A 17,780-nucleotide genomic window follows, 5' to 3' on the forward strand; every position below is an offset into this window, starting at 1 on the left:
TCTTGCCCATAAACACAGAGTCCAGACATTTTTAGGACAGTCTCCTGTTTACCTTTGCTTTATAATTCTCTTTGCTCCTCCCACCAGCCCAATTCTTCCCTCACTCACTGTTGGCTTTCTCTTTGTTCCCTCTTACATGGAGCTTCTGGCACATCCCATCTGGTCTCCCATGCTCCACCTGTATGGCAGTGCATCCCATCCTGCCCTGCTGGCTCCCAGCCTGTGCTTTTACATCGTGGCTGCGTTCAGCTGCTGACGTAGGATTTATTTGCACATATTTTTTATCATCTTCCTTTATAATTCTGTATTTGGAAGAATGGAACTAAGGATGAAATCACGAACAGAGCAATTGTGATGGCAGTGGCAATTGCTTGCACAGGCTGCTGTTGTCCTGCAGTGTATCTGAGCCCATGATCACCTCACATTGCATTCAGAGCTGCAGATTGTCATTCAGGACAGCTTCTCACTGCCACTGGTCTAAGCAAGGAGCAATTTGGCACACGCCCCAATCATTCACCAAGAGAAAGAATGAGTATCTGGGGAGATTTCTATTCAGCTTCCAACATCCTTCCTGCTCTCTCCTGCTTCAGTCAGCCATTAGGATATGAGAAGGCACATCTCAGGGCATGGCCCTGTCATCTGAAATCTGGGAAGAAATCTCTCTAACCCCAGTGTGGTTAGAAAGCATCATTCCTTTATTCCTTGTGATGCACACCGGGCAACTTGACAAATCAAGCATGCTCTTTCAGAATCAAGTTCTACATTTAAACAGCTAAAGCATACAGATGCAAAGCATTGGCATAAACATTCTTTTCCAAGAACTCATTCATATATGATAATGTCCTTCTGGGCGTGCGTGGTAGGAGCCTGTGGTGGCCTTAGACCACATACTTTCTCCTCATTTTTCCATCATCAGCTCCATCACAGTGACTTTTGGCTGACCATTGGCTGTTTTTCCCCAGTTTGGCAAATTTCCATTGTTTGCTATGCCATAATGAGCAACTTTCTATCTTAGTGCACTACAACCCACAACAATATATGTGAAATCCAAGGAAAAAGCCCTTGCACCTGGTGCATGCAAAGAGAAAAGTAATCGGTTGTGACTCCAGTGCTCCTGTGAAGCAGGATCCCTGAGAGAAACAGGGCTGTTTTAGAACTAGCACTTATTGATTCCTTTTGCTAGACTGATTTATTGGTCCTTAAACTAATATACTGATCCCTGTCACTAAACCAGCCTTGATCAGCCCAGAAAATAATTCACTTTCCTAAAAGATATTTTGGACTGGGGCTGAGGAGGTTTTTGAATATTGTCATAAAACCACTCACTTCAAATTCACTGTATAAAAAGTGAAGAGCTTTCAGTGGGGCGCCTTCTGGCTGGGATGGAATTTATCTTGCCTGAAAGCCATGCTCTGCACATCTCAGTGTTTTATTTCCCACCATCTCCTTGAAAACCTCACTGCTTCCCTCCCAGGTCTCTTGGCAGCGTCTCCATCTTCTCCCTCAGTCAGTACCTACATCTGTGTGATGTGTGGCTGACCCAGGGATGGGAGCCAGGTGTGTGCTGCCCACTGTGGGCACCTGATGCCAACCCAGCCTGGATTTGCTTCCTCTACCAGTTGTCACACTCACAAGGATGGACACAACCCAGAAATTCTGAGTTCGCCTTCTCCCTTTGCATCTAGTTGAAAATTGCCAGTGGGTTCAAAGCAGATATTTAGGGAGGCAAGCACAAAGCACAGCGTTCTCATGTAGCACTCGTTTCTGGTGGAAGCCGTGCTCTTGTGGGTGGGTTCCTTTGGACATGGCTGTGGACATACAGTCACAGCAGTGAGATATAGGGGAGACAGCAGCGAGGCATCATGCAGACAGCTTCCCAGCTGCAAGAACCACAGGCAGAGCCACGAGCGTGACAGTGGTGTGGGAATCACAGACACAAGGTCTGCTAAGCGCAGCTCTTCCCTCCCGTGCATGGGAATTGTCACATACTTTAATCGCATGATCGTGTATTTTGGTTTCTACTGGCTAATTGCTTCTTAACGCCGTTATTCACAGAGAGATTCTCTCCTTTGTTCTTATTTCACTGAAAATGAGACAAGAAAATGTCAAGAAATACCAAAACAAAAGCAAACCTCCTGTAAATGAAGCATTTAGGTGGCACAGTTGACAGAAAAAAGATGGGGAATGTGCCATTATGGATTTAGTGTTGCTGTGAAATCACCTTCATTTCAAGTTGTAGTTTCTGTACTGTTTTCTGTTTGTTTGATTAATATTTTACAAATTCTGACAGAAAATGCATCCTGTAAAGTACAAAAAACAACATCCACTGCAATAAGCAGTCTCCTGAGCCTTCTCTGCTGTGAATTTACTGCAACTGAATAAAACAGCACTGTCTAAACATCAAGAGGGATTTTTATTTTATTTTATTTTTTATTTTATAGAAGAGTTATATATGGAAGACAGCTATTACTGAATCACTTCTGTTAATTTTCTTCACAACGGCTCAGGCTTGGAATGGAAAATAGATTGAAATGATCAGATATTTTCCCTGACTTACTTTGGAGACCTAGGAAAGTGTCAGCACCTTATAAACAAACCACACTGTGGGCACCTCATGTAACGAAAATATGGACTGCCATCAAAGCATCATCTTGCAATCCTACGTCCAGCACAACTACAGAAGCTCTTGGTCTGCAGGCACTGGGGATTCTGTATCTATAAAGTAGGAGCCAGCAGCTCCTGGCTTTGAGCCATTTGTTGTAGGCGTGCATTAAAGGTTTCTCCTGTGTAGAGCTCTCATTTGGCTTCCACAGGAAGGTCTGCATGTGTGGTGGGTGCACCATTACAGCAGGCACACAAACTGGCATCTGCTGGAAATGCAGCTGCAGGGAGTATGAGATGCGGATGAGAACTCTTCTGCCATCTCCTTCAGTCAAGAATCACATTGCTTGTACCAAATAATAATCCTAATTTTAATTAGGTTTGAACTCCACTTCTGGATCAGCTGGTTCCAGAAGGTTGGTGCAATGGATGGTGGCCAGTCCAGCAGCCACGTTGTTGTATGGGCACTTCTGAATATATATGACTGCATTTCACTAAACTTTATGCACTTTCATACATGTACATGATTTTGTATTGTATAATTTTGGCCAGAAAATGGAAAGTGAGGAGGAAGGCTGTCACCTGGCTTGTTCTTCAACATAAGGAACAAACTCAAACCTTCAGAAGTGTGTGGTTGCTCCCTGATAACCTGGTCCAACACAAGATATGGGGGAGAAAAGAGCTCACATCCCAATTCTGATGGCTTTCCATGACATCTCTTCCTATTGTCCCAAATGCCACTGTCAGGTTGGGGGCATGGAAGCCAGAATGACCCCCAGGAGCAAAGCAGATCCAACAGATCTCCACTCCCATCATCTCCAGGAACCAAACCCCAGCTCTGTCCCACCCAGCTGCTGGCAGCAGTACACAGTAAGGCCGCCATAGCTGCTGTGTTTGTTGTGAAAGATCCCACCTGCAAGATTCACCCCTTCCAACAAAGTGAATCTGGTTTTGCAGCTCCTCATAGCCCCTCTGTGGCTGTCTGGGGGTTTGTGTTGGCCCTGTGATGGTTATGGCTGCTTTTGGCCAACATCTGCATGGAGACATGCCCAAATCTACCAAATCATTCCCACTGCCAAAGGGGGCTCCTCTCACCTCCATCCTTTCCCTGCTCACCCTATCCTCACATATACGTGAGATGTGTCATTCTTTACATTGATTTTCTGCCAGTTTTGCTGAGATGAAGACTACCACTCTCCTTCAAAGCACTTTCCTGGGTTATGGTCCAACCAATAAACATCAGTGTCACAGTTCTCACCATTGGGATCGTATCCACAGCCTTTCTACTGTGTTCATTTATACCATGCCATGGTTTGGAAGAAAAAAAGCTCTTCTTTCTCTCACTGCCCCCAGCACACAGCCTGGGTGGGTGCACATCTGCAGACACGCAGCTGTGATGGGTTAGCAGCTGCTTTTGGGTGCTGCTGTTCTCACTCGTGGCAGCCACCAGGGTGGGATCTGATAGACAGGAGACTCAGAACCCCCCACGCAGATTTTAGCTCTGTGTCCTTGCAGCATAAATGGCTGGGAAGGGACTGGCAGGAAATCTTACTGAAGAAAAGAGAAAATGGAATTGTCATTTGTTGGTGACCTGATTTTTTCATTATTATTATGGGGGTTTTTTGGAGGAAAAAAGGGATGCTATTCAGAAATTTGTTGAACTAATGTTATTTCCTGCAGGTACACTTTTCTTGGCTCACTCTTGTTTCCCATCAGAATGGAGTGTGCAGAATGCCACCCACAGACACCAGAGGGTAGTACTTAATGCAGCCCTGCTGATGCTCACAGACACTGTGGGGGATTGCTTTCTAGTGCGTTGTGGTTTCTAAAGCAAGCTTCATTCTCCTGCTTTGCCGAAGTCTGCTCTTTGGCTCCTCATTCTCATTTTCCACTCTTAGGCGTGGGAGCATGAGGAGCATCTCATATGTTCTCCCCATGTCTCCCAAGCAGAGATGGAGCTGGTGGCAGCCTGGGCAGGGTAGAGGGGCTGAGGGTCCCTGCACAGGCTCTGCAGTTCTGCATCTCCTCACTGCCCAGCCCTGTTCCAGAGGGTCCCCATGGAGCAGAGTGGGGATGGCATCTGGGCTGCACACAGGAGAAAAAACAGCTGTGTCCAGTGGGACAAAACATGGCTCCTGGCTGCGGAATGCCACTTATTTCCTTCTTTGCTTCATTTGAGTGCAGGAATCTCGGATAGAGAGATAGAGTGGCTGATATCCCTCAGCTCCTCTCAAGGCTACTGTCTGCAGTGCAGGACGCCTTGTCCTGGAGCAGCTGCCCTGTTTGTTTTTCAGCTTTCTCATGAAGTGCCTGCAGGGAATTGTTTTGAAGACATGTAAGAGCACAGTGGGGGTTTGTGGGGCTCTGAGTGCTGATGCTTGTCCTTCCATTGTAAGTGGGGCCTGCATGGTCCAGAGCTTTAAGATCTGGGGCAGCACAGGGCTGTGGATGGAGCAGGATGAGCACTGCAGAGCCAGAGTGCAGGGCTTTCACAGGACCTTTGCTGGGCTCAGTGGATGACCAGCACCAGACCCCATTTGTGACACTGGGTCCCTGATGATGCTGTGGCCATCTCTGACTTGGGATCATGGTAACTCAGGTGGGTTAGAGACTGAAGGAGAGCTCACAAGAGCTGAAGAGAGCACCAAGGGAGGGCTGGGGGAAGATGGTTGCCACGCACAGGCATGTTTGTTGTGTAGGTTCATAACAGAACATATTGTTTTCTTTGTTGTCTGCAAGTCAAGAGAAGGAAGAAGGCTCAAGGGTACCCACCGTGCCAACTGTGATGTGACTGAGAGTCATGGCACATTCCCCCAGATCATAAATTTGACTTTCTTGTGGTGTTCCCTCTTGAGAAAAGAAACCCAATTATTATTTCACCTTCCATTTTTGTGTTTTCAGGTTCATGCTTATGTCATAGTTTCCACAAAATGTTCTTTCTCTATTATGAGAATATTTTTAGCTTGACAAAAATGAGGAATCTTACGTAATCCTGTGACTCTTGAAGGAGAGAACATTAGCAAAAGTTCAAACATTGCAGGAAAACACAAGCCTTGGCAGCAGCTTTTTGAAATTGCTCCTCTTCCAGCACTTCTGATGTGTCTGCGACCATTGAATCTAAACAGGAAAACTGATCCATATCCATTTGTTCTTTCTGTGTTTCCTTCTCTCACATGAAACCCTTCTGCTAAATCCACACTTGTGGCAGCACTGACAAAACCACTCAAGGATTTCTTCGCATTGCTACTCCAATAGGCATCAAAATCCCTTCTGATGCTTTATTGCAGTTTTAGAAAAGGGGTGGTGTGGGGTAGGGCTGGGGCCCAAGTGCAGGGAGCAAAGCAGCTGCTGTGGGAACCCAGAAATGAGCTAAAATATCAGCTGGCACTAATCCTGTTTGGCACCAATTCATGGTTGGGATCTCCATGAGCTGTGGGGTAACTTCTCCCTGACCCGTCTGCTGCTATCGGGTGTATTTCATCCTGCCTCAATGGGGAGAGCTGGGATGCTCCCAGCACCTGTCCTTCAGCCTGTTGGTGCTGCTGACAGGAAGGACGTGTGGGTGCAACCAGAGAAGGGTGCCCGCTGGGCCCATCTGTCAGCACATTGCTGGGGGAAAGCTGCTGGCCTCCTGCAGCTGGTCAGTCTGCAGGAAGCAGGGAAAAAGGATCAAAATCTGCAAGGGAGGAGGGGACAGGATGGTTATGGCCAAGCTCTGAGAGGAAGAGTGGGCAGGAGCTGGTGAAGATGCTGTTGGGCTGTCTAAGGGCTGAGTGAGGGCTCGTGAGCGTGGAGTACAATGAGTTGGAGAAGTGAACTTCTCGTGATGTTACCACTCACTATCAGAGGAAATATGCCTTTAGGAGCAGGTTTATGGAAGTGAGACAGAAAATATGGGATGTGAGTGGCTTGTAGGTTGATTTGGTAGAGAGCTCTGTGCTGTTTGCACACTGAAATCCATGAATAAATGCACAGGGATTTGGGCAATAGTGCACTCCTTGCTGCTGGTGGGTTTGCTCAAGTAAATCACAGCACTGCTGAGTGACCAAGTGACCACAGACAGCTTCAGTCCTGGCCCTGATGGAGCGGAGCAGCCTCAAGGATCACAGCAGGACAACCTCCCACAGACCTTCACCTGGACAGCACGGTCCAGCAATCCATACCACCAGGTCACACCACCACCTGTGAACGGCTTTGGCACACCTCTAGGCCTGCAGGATGCACTGGATGAAGTCTCTTCCACTCACTGTTCTTCCCCTGCAGCTGCACAACAGCTTGCAGAAGAACAGAATCCTCATGGCATTTTCTTGCTACCTGAGGGGTTCTTGGCCAGTGACAACCCAAGCCACCACCCAGCACAATGTGGAGAAGAGTGGCAGATGGCTGCAGGAACCCGAGTAGCTGAGCAGCAGAAAATGGCAACAAGGGGATTTGCAGGCTGCAGTGCCAGGAAATTGGGCTTCGCACTACCTGACTCATGACTTCCGCCAGTCACGTTGCCCACAGCCCACATTGCCTCTCCCACTGCCCCCAAACTTCCATATCCCTCCCCAGCTCTTCTGCAGCTCTTACCCAGCCCTCACCTCTTTTCTGAGCTTCCTGCAAGCTGCTGTGTGTGGTCAGAAAATTCAGATATTTCTTCTTGTTTCCATTGCATGTGCTCAGGGGCAAAGACCAGCAATGGCCATGTTGGTTTTGAAAAGCTAAGGGGCTGCTTTCCCCTTCTCCCACTGTCCAGTGTGGGATTTTCAGATGGAAGCTTCTTTAACCACCTTATAGATTAGGTGGGTGGGTGTTCTCTGAAAGCATCTGAGCCTCTCAGGGGCACCCCTTTACCACTGTAACAGGATTGCACAGGGAGCTCGTGGGGCACAGTGGGAGCACAGCCTGCTGCTTTGACTCCTGCAGTGTCTTTAGCTGTGAGCTGGGAATGCAGTGCAAGAGGTGAATTGTAGGTGAGCAAGGGAAATCCCCAGTGCCTGTGAGCAATCCGTGCTCTGAAAAGAAATGTGAGACCTTTCCAGCTGAACTGGTTCTGTGAGAAAGTTTGCTCATACCAGGAAAATGAAGAGGAAAACCTCATGGTCACTGCAGCCTTATTGGGCAACTACCTGCAGCTCACAGATCTTCTCCATTTAATGCTCAACCTGAATCAACCCCACTGGAGGTTCACCTCCATGTACAATGGGCACAGTTTTGCTGCCCCTGCTGTAAGAGCTCACTGAAGACAATCTGTTCCCAGTCATTCCTATGTGACAGTACAGCCTCAGACATACATACAGCCTCATTGTCCCTGTTCTTTGCAGGGGGATTGGTCCAGATGACCTTGGAGGGTCCCTTCCAACTCAAAAGACTTATAATTCTATGATTTGATATGAGCCTCTGAATCAGCACAGTGAGCATCTTTATCAGTTCCTGAAGGTCTATGCGAACCCAAATCTCAGTGCCATCTGAATCCCCACTCCAGGGTCTTGCTCACGTGGGCAAGTGTGAGGTTAGTGCTCGTGTCTGGCAATGTTCTGCAGCAGGATGGCTTATAAACTGCATTCTGCAGACATTTTGGGTCCTTCTCCTGGGTCGCTGACTGCTTGACATTTCCTGAGTTTTAGGTTGCTTTTAATGCTAAACTCTGGGTCTGTCTTCAAATGGGGCGAACAGTAGCTGTCCACATGAGAAATAACCACAGTTTTCTTCATCTAAACCTTCAGTGTGTGGAACCAATGGGGTATGCCAGTGTAGTGCCATTTGTACCTGCACTGTTTGCTCCTGGTTTGCTTTGTGCAGTGTGTCCTGAATCCAAAAACCACGTTTCTGCCTTTGATTGCTGTGCATTTTGCACCAACATCTTCCCCCGGGAGATCCCAAGGAGATCTTGTTTGTAGTCCAGGTGGGGAGCAGTGTACAATTAGCACTTTCCTTCCCTCATTATGAGTCACTACCTCAGTGTTTGATTAATTCCCTACTTCTGAAACTCTGAAGAAACTAAGCGACTGGAAGCCCCAGAGGAAAGCTATGGTACAGGAGAAAATAGAAGCAGTAGAACAGTGTTGCTTAAATTAGTGGGGCCAGAGGGAAAGGACATCAACCATTTGTTGCCATCAGAATATATGATTTCAGAGCTCACTTCTCTCCCCTTGCAGAAAGGGCATCCCCATGCCCCCGTGCCTGCGGAATTCTGCCTGAATCCCACCAGCAATGCTTCCATGGGAATATCATCCCACTCGATTGCAAGTTTGGAGTTACAACACCGACATCACATGTAATGGTGTATGGCAGTGGTGGACCTATGGGGCATGGCTGCATCCAGCACGGAAAAAGGTGTTACTTGAGTCAGGGGATGATTCCAGCACAGAGGAGGCTCTGGATAACATCCAGGCTCTGGATCAGATCCAGGGCTGGGCTGAGAGCTGCAAGGAGGATAAAATTTACCTTGGGGTAAAGACTCAGAATATGCAATCTTTACGCTTGGAAAAGCAGATCCCCAGCTGAGGGAAATGGCTGCAGTGTCTCAAGTTGTGGTGCTGTGCGCCAGTTGAGGCTCTGCCCTGAGGCAATGAAAGGTGTTGAAATTGAGCCAAGGCCGCATTTTGGCCATCCGCTTGGCTGGGGCCAGGAGGCTGAATTTGCCATTAGTGTTTTGTGAAACATAAAACAAGAGTTGAGGTCGTCTCTGGTCTTCATTAACACATGGAAAAGCCAGGGGGAATATCACATCTGACTATGGGGCCAGCACAAGTCAGCAGAGAATCTAACATTTCAGTTCCCACTCAGGAAAACCTAACAGCTTTGTTTCAGTTCTGACTGCTCATTCCAAAATCAGCTGAGACAACCAGTTATTGTGAAAAAAGGTCTTTGCCAATGAAACCATCTGAAAAGGTTCATTCTTTTCTCTTTAGGGATATTCATCTTTTTTTTTTTTTTTTTTGGTCTAAGCTCGATCTATGAATTTCATAGCAGAAAATGAACACTTGGAACTAATCCTCAGTCTCTCACATTCACATGTTCTTGATAAGTGATGCATTTTGACGAGCTTCTCCTGGTCTCAGCCTTGACACAAACTTCTCCTGATCTGATCCTTGGAAAGACAGATTCTTAATTGATGTTATTAGTGGAGCATCAATGCCAATGCAATTATCATGCTTTCTACCAGCACTGACACAGCTGCGAACAGTCAATTGTGCTTGAATCAGGAAGTTCTTGCCCAGTTCCCAGGAAAATTACCTCCGCAAACAAAATCAGAGTAACTCCTACAACATGGTTTCCTTCAAAAGTAAATGTGCCACCCCCTGGAAGCATTCAGATGGATGTCCATGTGATGTATAGTGTCTGCTGAAATTGCTCATTTGGTTCCCAGCCAGAAAGACCCAAATATAGAGAAGCTTGTTTGTGTTCAGCCCCATGAAAGCATTCTCTGCACTCCGGCATACACTGAGCCACTGAGTACTGTGCAAATTGGATCCTGCCTCTCCCACTGCTTCGGGGAGGGAAGGAGCGAACAAAGACAAATAAAAGCAAATGCACATCTCAATCAGCTTTGCCTTCCCAGGAAAGGAAACACAAGAAGAAAGCAAACAGCAGGCGCCTTTATGTGCTACAGACATCACTGCTCAGGTTTGGGGCTGCTGAGAGCTCAAGAATTACAGCTGTGGGTGGATAGGAAACCCAGCAGCCTCGGGCTCATGATCCGTGTCCGGTCCTCACAAATTCTTGAAATGCTTTGGTTACAGCAGCTGAGAAAACAAAACAAAACACAATTCACCTCCGTCCTGAGAGGAAGTAGGAGAATTTCTTGGTGTTTTGAGAGGTAGAACTGACAATAACAAGAAGCCGAAGGCCAGCTGTGCAGGAAGGTTGTGCGAGAGGGTTAGTGCAGAGCCACCAGCAGTCTAAGAGCTGAGCTGAAAGTGCTCTCTGTGGGTTGCTGAATGTTTTCGGATGAGCCTGAAGCTGCTTTGCTAGAAGCTCTGCTCCCAGGTGCTGCCCTCTCATGGTGAGGAGCACTGCCCCAGGACTGGCAATGCAAGAGAAGTCAGAGCCAATGGTGGTGAGCTTTTCAACACCCCAGGTTTGATGCTGGTGACAATGCTCCATCTCTTCTGGCACCAGGGTTATGCTGAAAGCCATTGCTGGGCATTACAGGCAAGCAGGGACAGAACAGCCCCGTGAGGCTCTCCCGCTCCTGCTTGCCTCAGTGGAGGACTAATGCCTCCTGGTGGTCCCAAACACATCTTGCTGATGGCACAGGAGTGGGCCTTTGCCCCTTCCAGTGCTAACAAGGTCATCTGGTTGCTGGGACATCTGGGAAAGTTACCAGAAGCATCCAGTCTGCAGCTGATGCGGAGATGCTCTGGGCACCAAGTGGAAAGGATCAGAGTGACAGCAAAGAGGTAAGAGAAAAAGGCCAGAGAGTGGAGAAAGGACAGAGGCTGAGGTGTGGCACAGGGCCATGGGCTGACCATGGTGGTGCAACAAAGCTGGGGGCTGTCAGGACCACTGAAAGCTTCAGTCCTGAAGAGAGCCCAGATGCAGCATGGGCTGCTTTAACCAGTGAGCAGCCATGGAAGTGTGAAGCCGAAGCTTCATTAGTAAAATCCCATGGTTTAATGAGGTCTCTCTCAGTCTGGCACAGAGCAGGGATATGGCACAGAATAAGGCTAAGGCACACAACAGGGCTGTGGCACACAACAGGAACCCCATGGTGCAACCTGGAGCTGCACAGGGACAAAAGTTCTTCCAATGAAAAAATTCTTCTTCAGATGAAAAATACTGTAAACATGAAGAAAACCTGAAGATCTTCTGGGGGGAAAATGATGCAGTTCTGCACAGCAGGATAAAGAGGCAATAGAGATGGAGTGGTGTTGGGACAGCTGCAGGAGGAGAGACTGGAGGGTATTTCATCAGGCCAGTGGCAGCAGAACAGAACTTAATAGCTGGCCTAACAAGCGTAATTAGATTGTCAAATCTGGTCAGAGACAGCTATGGAATGAGCACACGAAGTGCTGCCTGCAGAATTTACTCTACTGCTGTTTGCAGTGTGCCATTGCCAAGGACTTTGGGCAGAGGTTTGAGCTGTGTGCTAGTGATGGGAAGGCTGCACTGAGATCACTATACTCCATCCCCGTTCTGTCATAACAAGTTTAAGGTAAACTGGGTTCCAATGACCCGGGAGAATGAAAAGAACTGAAGAAAAACAAAGACAAACTCAAAGCTTTCATCAGGAATCGATTACAGTCCCTATCATTTGCTGTGAGCACACCAAATGGCCTTTATTACAGTCATTTTTTTCTGAGCACAAAAGCTACTTTGAATGACACAGGAATCCTTACCGTCTTGCAAAAATCAAGGAGCATCGTGCCAAAAACCTTTGTCATGAAACAAATTATGAAAACCTATAAATAGATGACCATTATTAGAGCAACTGAGCTGCCTAACTAGGCTCGCTGCACGGGGAATGAGCTGCCTCCCAGCAGGCAGGGGGGGAAGCCAAGCAATCAACAGGTCCATTGCATGCTGCCCAGGGTGGAGGAGAAAACAAGCTCACAGTCATTACCTCCTGCTCCTGCAAACAGAGGAAGCATTTGGAGAAACAAGTTATTGGTAGAAATACACATGGATTGGCACATGTATTCCCAGCGATGAGCAGGGACAGGAGGGGAGCTCGTGGCTCACACAGCCCAGTGGTTGTCCAGCTCCTCCATGGGTTTGCTCCTATTGTCACTGAGAACGTTTGAATACGTGACTCCTCTGCTTGTTAGAAACGTCCTGCTGAATTCCAGATGGATATATGCGTTCATGTCGATGTCGTCATTTCGTTTCAACAGTTCTTTTCCCTTCTGGCTGTTTACACCTATTGTGTTTATTTGAGATTGTCTATTTGCCTTCAGCCTTTCTGTTGCGAGGCTCACCACAAGATACTCCTTAAACTCCTCTCTGATGGCAGAATCTCTGTTCCTCTGCTGTATCGTCATAGCAGAGTCCTACCCCTGTCCCAGGTCTGCCTTTAAGTCCTTATCTGCATGGCAAGGAGCCTGGCTGGGAGCTGAGGTGGTCAGCTCGTTGTACTTTGGTTAAACTTTCTGTGACTGCAATGATCATGTTTTTTTACCTGTCTTTCATGATTTGAACTACTGTGATGAGTGTGTTTGCTGTGATGGTGAGCACAAGGTCACCTCGTGTTCAGACTACACCCATCGAGTCAATGGTATCTCAGTGGTGGAGCCCAGAAGAATAATAATGTTTTATTTGTTTGCTTTGTTTGATTGATGGGGAAATTGTGAAGGTGAGCTCACCAGAGGGTAAGAGGATGGGATGATGCAGCACGTCCAGAAGCAGGTTGCCTTGAACACCAACCCGGAAGTTACAGAAGAGTCCTAAATCCTGACCTGTCACCCTGTAGCTTTGGCACAAGCTGTCAGTGCTGCTACCTGGCTGTGGGTGTTTTGGCCCACGTGAACTGTTGTGTGGGGATTTTCTCCTTGAAGCATCCCTGCAGATACTGGTGACACAGTGATAGTGGCCAGAAGCCATATTTTGATCAACACTGGCCTAAGTTGTATCTCTAAATCAATAAACAGAGGAACATTTTTGCTGGCACTTGCTCTAAGCTTTGATCTCTGAATTAAATGCTTTATCAGGTTGTTTGTTTGTTTGTTTTTTCCCCATATTGCTTAACAAATGACTCTGTTGAGACATGTGTACCCTTTACCAGAACTTGCTTAACTTCTGAACTCCAAAGTAATAGGAATGGTAAGAAGGATATTGGATTTTGAATCGAAAAAGATTTTGAATTGAAAAAATTTTGAGTTGAAAAAGACTTCAAACCAAGAACACCTTTGAGGCAATTGCAGGAGGACAGTGGATGAGGCCAGGTTCATCCTGGTGGTGTGCAGCAATAGGACAAGGAGCAGTGCCCTAAAACTTGTTGGAAGTTCCATACAAACATGCAGAAGAAGTTACTGACAGTAAGGATTACTGGAGCACTGGAACCCAGAGAGGTGGTGGAGTCTTCTATGGCATCTCCTGGATGCTACCTGTGCGACCTGCTGTAGGTACCTGCATTGGCAGGGGGTTGGACTTGAGGATCTCTTGATGTCCCTTCCAACCCCTGGGGTTCTGTGATTCTGTAACAAGGAACTCTTCAGCTCTTCAGCTCTTGCAATACAGGCAAGCTTTTTCCATACCATTTAGGCTGAACTGCTGGCTGTAGACTTTGTGCTCAGACAAAGGTAGAAACATGGTTAATCTGTAATCTGTTAATGTGGTCCTTGGGTTCAGGGCAGGACTGTGGGCACCACAGTGATCCAGCTGCTGCCCCACAAAGGTCAGTGCTCTTTATGTTGGAATAAGTGATTTCTCTGCCCAGCTTGATGCAACTTTTGGAGGGAGACCCAGGAATGAAAAACGTGACAGAGAAATGCAAAGTATCTGGGATGTTGCTCTGTTGTTTTCTTTTTTTTTTTTTTTTTTTTTTTAATACCAGTGGTATTCTTGTATTCAGGAAAACATGAAAAACCAATTTACTAGAATGTACAGGCTGATGTAAGGGCTGATGCCTTTAAATTTCTCTCAAGAAAGCAACAAAAGACTACCTAGGTCTGGCTTAGGACATGTCATGAGTTTGAAGAGCAGAAATTCTTCCTGAGCAAAGCCACGGGGGACCAATCATCTTACAGTCCTTGAGCAGAGCCACACAGCCCCTCCTGCACCATTTCACAGGCTGATGAAGATGAAGAACCAGCCTTCCTTTCCCTCAGATTTAACGGGCTTCAGTATATTGGCCTAAAGCACTTGGCCCTTTTGCCCTTCCTGCCAGTCTGTCTCTGCTTTCAGCAGAACAAGAGATGATGGACCACTGACGTGAAGGCATTGAGTCAAGACTAATCCAAGGGCCACTGTTAAAGCCGTCTTTGCATTGGGCTCATGTCTGGTGTTATGTATTGCTACAGGACTGCTGGAAGAGGAGTTTTTACATATATTAAGTATTGTATAGATTAAGAATTCAGCAAAACATATCCTGAACATTTGTCATTTGTGCAGAGATGAGAGGCATTAATTTTTCAGAGGATCATTTCCATCAATGTCGGGCTCAGCTGAGCTGTAGTTGGAAGCCTGAGTGCAGAATTGAGTGTGAGCAACTAGGGTGCTTTTGGCTCTTGCTCAGTAGTGTCGTATGAAAGTGAAATAAAGAGATAAGCCAGAATGAGGGGCAGGGTGAACAGGCATATAGCCACAACAGTCTGGAGACAAATTCCCTTTTAGTAAAACACGATCATGACTTTCCATTTTCCAGTATCTTGGGTTAAAATAACAATAACTTGTGCGAATCTATTAGGCTGCGGATTAGTGGGAATCCTGCTGAGTTTTGTTTTTTTAGCCTTGTTGTGACATACACAGACAAAAGCTAGGAAATTCCTGCAGGTCACTTCTCATGTGAAGAAAATGCATCAGCCCAGGAGCAGAACGTGCTCTCTGCTTTGAGAAAGCAGATCTGCAAAGAATGGGATGAAAGGAACCACTGGGCTCCTTGTCCTCGGTGGCACCCAATGTCCACCTCCACGGGGCAGATGAGTTCAGACTTGCAAGCCTTCTTTTTCTGTCCTGTGGATGGAAATCCTGAAATGTCCTTTCACTTTACTGGTCTGGATCATTTTGAAGGAACAAAATGGGAAACCTAGTTGAAAATGAGCAAAAAATATGGGAAATGTGTCAAGGCAAAATGTGATACCCCAGAAATCTGAACTGCAACACGCAGAGCTCAAGATACAACACAAGTTTAATTCCTTGCCTTTTCTCTTTCTTAAAAATGGGAACTTTCTCATCCCCTCCCCAACAAACTCTGCAGAAGACCAATGTCACTTCCCCTCCACACATCGTATTTATTATTTCACAGCCAACTTTGTAATTACCAAGCTCTGGAAACATAATTTGATTGTTGTGCTGAAGTATGAAGAAATGAACCAGACTTGTCTGGATTTCCAGCAGCTATTTCAGCTTCTCCCATCAATGAGCTTTACAAGGTGTGTGGGATTCGATATTAGTTTTATCCTATCTCTGATTTCTGTACTTCAATAAACATTTCAGTGCACTGATTCTAATGGCTTAACTCTGGCCGTTGCTATTTCTTGATGCTTCTTGCTGCTGTCCTTTGGTGTAGGTACTCTATGAAGCATTTCCCTTAAGCTGGGATGCTCTCAAAAATGATGCAAGCATTCCTACTGGGAAAAGTGAAAGAATATGGCTGAAGGTCTTTGCAAGATGAATGGGGACTGCAGGCTCCAGTGAGATTTGAACTCACGACCCCTGGTTTACTAGACCAGTGCTCTAACCCCTGAGCTATGGAGCCTTTGGCTTTTGGGATTTTTTTCACTGCCAAACATTTCATATACTAATTTTCTCTGAATTTTGGAGCATAAACAAAATGTGCTCTGCTGGAAGGTGCAGCTCCAAGGATTTTCTCATTCCTTTCCAAATGACTTCAGCACAGATCAGAGCCACAAAACCAGCAACACCTCAGGCCAAACCAAACCTGGGCTTTACTCTTCTTCAGCTCATCCCAGCAAGGACATCACAAGTGGCAGATGCCTCACCCCAACCTAAGAGCTTGGAAAGTGCCTACTATTGATTTACAAACAAGAGGTGGAGATATTTTCCCTTTGCAACTGTTGCACTGATTTAACGAAGATAGAAGTTAAGGTTCTAGAAAGTAGTTCTCATCCCACTGCTTCCCTTCAGACATTGGCTTTCCATTTGCTTTCCTCCTCTCAATCCTTCTAACACGCTGATGCTTCAAAGATGGACTTTGGGCACTGTGGCTGATGTGTGCACTTCTGAGCTGTTCTTTGGCAGCTGAATTTTCAGCACTTTCCTCCTTCCTGTGGTCTCCTTCTTCACTGAAGGCAGTCATAAGAGCTGGCATAGAAGCACTCCCACCCCTCATTCCCTTTTCCCCTCATTAATCCTCATTAGATATTAGTGTTCGCCATTATCTCAGTGCTGCCATCAACAAAGAACGTGCCTCTGCTGGTTTTTACATTTGCATGGCACAGCTCTGTGCTCATGTCCAACCCTTGGCTGTGGTGTGACTTTTTTGACAAAGGATTTGCTGGGTAGGGTTAACCAGATGTTCTTCAGCTCAACACCCTCAAACGAAATGGTTGGATTGTAGTTCATTACATTTCATTGGGATGTAGTCCAGAGAATCTCCAAGAGAATCCCCGAAGTACACAGCTAACAGGGACCTCGTGCCCTTTTCTTCTCTTACTTCTATGGCTTGTTCCCTTTGTGGCACCATGAAGCAGAAGTCACAGCCTGCTGAGATGTGTGATTTCTGTTCTTTTCACCTTGCTACAGAAGCCTTTGCTTTGGGCTCACTGCTTTCAGAGACATGATGGCTGTCATTGGGATCCTGCTCTTCACATCTCCTTTCATCACGTTGGCATTCATTGTGTTTGCATCATTCACCAGCTTGAAGCTCTAGCTGATGTCTGAATGGGGGCAGTGGGGATGTTCAGTGCACGATCTGTGCAAACAAAATCTGCATTTTCTGCCTCCTCTTACCTTCAGTAACCTTTTGCATGCTCTGTGCCCTAACTTACAGCTTTGGACATTACAGTCAGTCATCCAGTGATGGTTTTCTCCATTAAAACCAAAGACAATTAAACCACAGAAGAAAATCCTTTCAGAGGGGATAATGTCCACATCAAGCCCTTCCAGGAAGGTGGAAGCATCATCCTGAAGCAGCCATTGTGCCAGGACAGAGGCTGAGCAGCAGGTGGATGGGCACAGAATAACAGTGCACAGTCTGGGACAAGCTTGGCTCCTGTGGCTGCAGTCACACTGGGTGCATGAGGCCAAGTAAGCATCAGTCTTGCCTTCAGTTTTCCTTGTTTCTGTGAGTTTGAAGCCAAGTTCCATAGTAACCAAACTTTTAAAAATATTTTTATATTTTTCCAGATGTGTGGATGAAATACCCAGGAATGGAGTGGGTGTGGAGAGAGTCAGAAGCAGATGGGGTGGGAAAGGGCTTATTACTTAGCATTTGACCAGGCACAGGGCAACAAGAAACCCTGTTATCCCCAGTAGTAGTGTAAAAGTGGGAAAGATGATTTGTCCCAGGCTGGTTGGGTGAGCCGCGTCCAGTCTCAATGTGGTGCACTGAGTTTTCCCTGGGGTGATTTTCA

The 17,780-nt window shown here is 46.6% G+C and overlaps 1 non-coding gene across 1 annotated transcript; it reads right to left on the minus strand.

The window, feature by feature from the left end:
* Positions 1-15,870: 15,870 nt before the first annotated feature.
* On the minus strand, positions 15,871-15,943 carry TRNAT-AGU. The gene has a single exon. It is a non-coding gene; the product is annotated as a tRNA-Thr (tRNA).
* Positions 15,944-17,780: the final 1,837 nt, after the last annotated feature.

Source organism: Centrocercus urophasianus, unplaced genomic scaffold (genome assembly GCF_019232065.1).
Source record: "Centrocercus urophasianus isolate 14NV4802_14NV808 unplaced genomic scaffold, USGS_Curo_1.0 seq_55, whole genome shotgun sequence".
Taxonomy (NCBI): domain Eukaryota; kingdom Metazoa; phylum Chordata; class Aves; order Galliformes; family Phasianidae; genus Centrocercus; species Centrocercus urophasianus.